Source organism: Nycticebus coucang, chromosome 9, assembly GCF_027406575.1.
Source record: "Nycticebus coucang isolate mNycCou1 chromosome 9, mNycCou1.pri, whole genome shotgun sequence".
Taxonomy (NCBI): domain Eukaryota; kingdom Metazoa; phylum Chordata; class Mammalia; order Primates; family Lorisidae; genus Nycticebus; species Nycticebus coucang.
In genome coordinates, this window is record NC_069788.1 from 5326306 (window position 1) to 5332036 (window position 5731).

At 38.4% G+C, this 5731-nt stretch overlaps 1 pseudogene; it reads right to left on the reverse strand.

Moving 5' to 3' along the window:
• Positions 1 to 1263: 1263 nt before the first annotated feature.
• On the reverse strand, positions 1264 to 1379 carry LOC128595227 (uncharacterized; annotated as a pseudogene).
• Between the last annotated feature and the right edge of the window lie 4352 nt (positions 1380 to 5731).

Sequence of the window (5731 nt, forward strand, 5' to 3'; positions counted from 1 at the left end):
CACTGCAAGGCAAAGAGTCCTGAGTTGTCTGGCAAAGCTCCAGAAGTGCTAATCAGGAGCTTGAACCAAGAAACAGAACAGACCCCAAAGCTAATGATGGGAGCAGGGGCTGAGGCAATGGGGTGCAGGAGAGAGAGGGGAAGGGTCCGGTCTGTCCTCCACACCTGAAAGGCTGGCTTGAGGCACAGTATTTAACGTCTCCAGCAATGAGCTCAGATCCAGTTAGTTCAAAAATCAGACCAGGCAGATATTAGTAAAGCCATTTACTAGAATTTCTGGAAACAATAGTTTCAGCAATTTAACATACTATATATCCTTTGATCACTGGAAATATAAAACATGTAAGCAAAATTTTAAAAGAAAAGGTAGATAAAAAGATTATGGAAACAATTGCATTAATGAATTTACCGGACTTACGTTCATTTGTAGCTATCTGCAGCGTGAATACTACAGTTATATTTTGAGGTTTGCTGCTAATAATGCTGATTTCTGGGCTGCAAGATGAGTGAGGCAAAGGCTGCTGGGAGTCCTATTGAACGAGCTGCCTGTGTGCTTTTATAAAGCAATTACACATTTCATCCAGCTGAAATTCAAGTCGGACAGCAACACTGAAAGCTGGAAATATTTTTAACGGTTAATTACAGATGGTGATCAGTATTTCACCTCCTTCTCTCATTTCTTTACTCTTAAGACAATTTGATATTTGACAACAAGGATCAACTGTAGGGGAAAAGAATATATCGTTAAAGAGAGATGGCACCACTTAAATTATCACTGGCAATAAACAGTTCAATATGGCGACGTGATAGTATTTTGCGCATGTCAGCTTCCAAAAGCATTCCTGTTAGAGTTCAAGCTCCGTCTGTCACTTAGGGAATACTACAAACCTGGCTTCATTTATTCTACAACATCTATTTACTAATCTCCTGACCTAGGACATGCATAATCGGATGTTATATGTTACCCACTAAAATAACAAGCAAAATTTTGAATGGAAATGGAAAAAAGAATGTAAAGATACAAATTATACTTGGCAATTTTGCAAAGAACCGGTTGTATGACCTAGAGCAAATCTGTTCCTTTGTTTACTCATCTCTAAAATGGGGATACGAACATACCTCTCTCATAGAGTTGATGCGAAGATTAAACAACCCTGGCAGAGTGCCTGCTACATAATAAGTGCTATAAACATGTGATCAACTGTTGTTAATTAATTATTAAATAATTAAATCATAATTCCACAATTAGCGAATTGTTTTTTTCCCATGTACCCCAGGACAGATCAAATGCCCAGTTGGAATAAACAAGGGGTTGCTTGGTATCTGGCCAATTTGAGGGGGACACGCCAACCAGGTGCCACTCCACCCAGGTCTGGGACAAATTAGCTAATTATTGAGAATTAACAAGTATTAAATTATATACTTAAATTATAAATTTTATCTGATATTTCTCCCTTATATCTTATCAACAGCAATATGTCCAGAGTATTCAGCAAACTGCAGTTTACTATGATGTGTCTTGCTGGTGGTTGTCAGAAGCAAATTTACTGCAAAACTAATGAAATCTCAAAGCGCCTCACTTTCTGAGACCATTTCCAAGGGCCTGAGAAGGACCCTAGCAATATGTTCACATAATCTTGTTTTTGTAAAATTTGCCGAAGTCAGACATTTTCACTAGCTGAGACAACTGTCCCTTTCTGTCCCAGTTTCTCCTTTGTCATACTGCTCTCGGCTGTCAGTGGCTTTAGAACGGTATGTGTTTGAGATGATTCTGACAAGGAGGGCTGATCTGCAGAAACACTAACTGTCGGCCTAATGGCTCACAGTCATGGCTACGTAGTCATTTGGGTTGTGCAGGTGCAGGAATGGCTTTCAGGAATACCTCTATTATTCACGGTGACAACTCTCCCCATAGGAAATGCCAAGCACAGGTCGGAGATGATGTTGCAGCGTGAGCACGCACTATCTGTGCAGCCCTGGAAGTATGAGGTTGTTCAGGAGAAATAAATTTCAGATACACAGACCTGAAGCTGGTCTGCTGAAATTTCTTCCAATTATCAGACGTGCAAAATTGGAATATGTAGTTCTCCCCGACACCTAGTCAAAAGGAGAGTTCTAACAGAGATAAAATAAATAATTCAGATGATACAATTTTAATATTCCCTACATTATTCTTTTTTCTGATGAAAATTTATAAGAATCCTATGTTTATAAAGCAAAACTGTAGCAGTACCACACACACCCAGAATGTTTGTGAAGTTTTATGTATCCCAATGGGATCATATTTTAGCCTGTCCAACACATTTTATCTGAATAGTAGTTCTAGATTAAACAACAGACAATATTGACACTAACATAGCAAAAATAAATGATACAGCAAAATTGCACCCAAATTAACCCAAATGTAGTAAAATGGAGTGCACGTACTGTAGAAGTAATGTGGTTACTAATGTACATAGCCCTATCACACATAGGAGCAATTATTACTATTATTATTTTTTTTTTTTTGAGGCAAAGTCTCACTATGTCGCCTTTGGTGGGGTATCGTCGCAACACAGCTCACAGCAACCTCAAACTCTTGGGCATAAGCGATTCTCTTGCCTCAGCCTCCCAAGTAGCTGGGACAACAGGTGCCCACCACAACCCCCAGCTATTTTTTGGTTGCAGTTGTCATTGTTGTTTAGCAGGCCCGGGCTGGGTTCCAATCTGCCAGCCCTGGTGTTTGTGGCTGGCGCCCTAGCCACTGAGCTACGGACGCCGAGCCCATAGGAGCAATTTTTAAAAATGCATTGAACTGCACTTTTGCATGCCTTATATTCAGATTAATTTTATAAATATTTTTAATTATTTGAATATTTTGATATTTTTAAAAAATGGAAAAAACATACCCTACAGAAAGGTATTCTAGGAGAAAGAGAGAAGACTTGTAGAGGCTTCAAAAGTAATAAAAATGACATCTGAAAAGATAAGTATGTTTATGAGAATTAGGACACTTTCAGAAGGAAAAGGAAAGCGAGAAGAAAAAAAACTTAAGTTTAAAAGAACACCGCAGCAGCTCCATCTTGTTAGCTGGCTTTGTTAGATGCCCTGTTTTCTTTCATTATGTTCAGTTACAAAGGGCAATAATTTTATTCCACATTGTTAAAAGAATAATAGTTTTTCTTTCCAAGATTGCAATCCTAATAATATATATGAAGAACTAAACAGAATATAAAATAAATAAACAGATGAGTTACAAACCAGATGTTGCAAAAAACACACTTGGAAATGGTTAGATTATTGTGAGATCCTGCCTGGGCTACACCAACCCTGAAAGTTGCATCCGTCATAAACTATTTTCAACGAGACAGACGCAGTTCACATGAGATGAGTAGTCAGGCTACACGACTGAGGAGGAGTTCTTTAAAGTTACAAAGACTGCGGAGAGGATAGGGATGCTGTGCTTGCTTGCGGCAGAGCTGTCCCTCAGTATCCCTGGGGTTTGGCTCTACACCCCCCGTGGCCACCCAAATCCATAGATGCTCAAGTCCCTGATAGAAAGTGATGCGGCATTTGCGTACGTACACTTTCCATCATTTCTAGATTATTTGGAATACCCAATACGATGTACATGCCATGTTTTTGTTTAGGGAATAATGACAAGGTGAAGGTCTGGACATGTTTAGTATGGAAACATCTTGTGAGTAGTTTGGAATTTTTTTCCAAATGAAAATAGTCTGTGATTTTCTTTCACCAGGGAAATATGCTCCAGGCAATTGAAACCTGCCATCAGGAAATATTTGCCATCAGTTGTATGATGACATCACACTCAGGCAAGATGAGGTCTATGTGAACTCTCTAAACACGAGAATATGGAAGCGTATTTCTTCCCTTCCTTTCATCAGATTAAAAGCTGTCTCTCAGGATGAGGAGTTATTTATCACTTTGTTACTTGCAACAGTTTTTCTTTAAAAAAAAAAAAGACGTTAATTTTTAGAGCAATTTTAAGTTCACAGCAAAATTGAGCAGAAGACACAGATTTCTGAGACTCCCACATAAGCACAGTTTCTCCATTCGAAACCCTCTACCAGGGTGGCACGTTTGTTACAACGGATGTACCTACATTAGAGTCTAATTACCACCCAAAGTCCATCGGTTTTTATTAGGGCTCTATGGGTTTGCACAAATTTATAGCATGTACCCACCATCGTGTTACCATGTAGAGTCCCCCAAGAATCCTCTGCTCAGCCCTGTCACTCCTCCCTCCTCTCAACCTTTTGCCATCTCTGGTCTTTTTACTGTTTCCATAGTTTTTCTTTGTCATAGAGTGGGAGTGAAACAATATGTAGCCTTTTCTTACTGGCTTTTTTCATTTATTAATATGCATTTAATATTCCTTTATGTCTTTTCATGGCTTAAATGCTCAGTTTTCTGTATCGCTGAATTATATTCCATTGTCTAGATGTCCATTTACTGAAGGACAGCGTGGTTGCTTTCAAGTTTGGCGTTTATAAATAAAGGTGCTGTAAACATCCATGCTCAGACATACGTTTTCAGCTTTTTTGAGTAAATATCAAAGGGCCTGATTGCTGGATATTATGCTAAAAGTATCGTTTTATTAAAAAAATGACAAGCTGGCCTCCATACTGACACATTCACAATGTCTCTCCTCCTGTCGACAGCATTTGTTGTTGGTGTTCTAGATGTTGGTCATTCTAATAGGTGTGCAGTGGTGTTTCATCGGTGTTTTAATTTGCATTTCCCTGATGACAGACAATGGGAAGCATTTTTCTTCCTGTTTATTAATGAGACATCTCTTCCTGATGACTCTTCTGTAGCCGATTTTTCAATTGGGCTATTTGTTCATTTTCTTTGTATTTCTTTGTATACTTTGCATAATAGCTTTTTAACATAAGATATATCTTTTGCAAATAATTTCTTCCCATCTGTGGCTTATCTTCGCATTCTTTTGACTGTGCATTTTGCAGGGCAGCAGCTTGTAACTTAAATGAAGCTCAGCTTAGCAATCCTTTCCTTCATGGACTGAGCCTTTGGTGTTATACCTAAAAAGTCATTACCAAATCCAAAGTCATCGAGATTTTTTTCCTATGTTATCTCGTAGGAGTGGTACACTTTGTGTTTTACATGTAGGTCTAAGATTCATTTTGAGTTAAGTTTTTGTGGAAGGTGTGAGACCCGTGTGTACATGCAATTTTCTGCACGTGGGTATTCAGCCTCATCTGTTGAATAGACTGTTTCCTTTTCTTGTATTACCTTTGCTCTTTTATCAAAATCAGTTAACTGCATTTCTGTGGGTCTCTTTCTGGATTCTCTACTCGGTTCTAGTAATATATTTGTCTAGTCTTTGACCAATACCACACTTCTTTACACATTACAGTATCTCTTTAAACCGCCTAATATTGGGCCTCCCACTTAGATTTTCTCCTTCAAGTGTGTTGGCTGATCTGGATCTGTTGTCCTGCCATATAAACTCTAAAAACAGTTAGCGAATGTCCAAAACAGTCACTTATTGGAGTTTTGATTGGCATTGTGTTGAATATAAAGGGAAAGTTGGGAAGAACAAATACCTTGATAAAGCCGCGTCTTTCCACGAACAAGGAATAATCTCTCCCTCCCTTCGTTTAGTTCTTTGAATTCTTTCATTAGAGCTTCCCAGTTTTCTTCACATACATCTTGTTCACATTTTATTAATTTATACCTATTTTCTATTCCAGGGGTGTTAATATAAATGA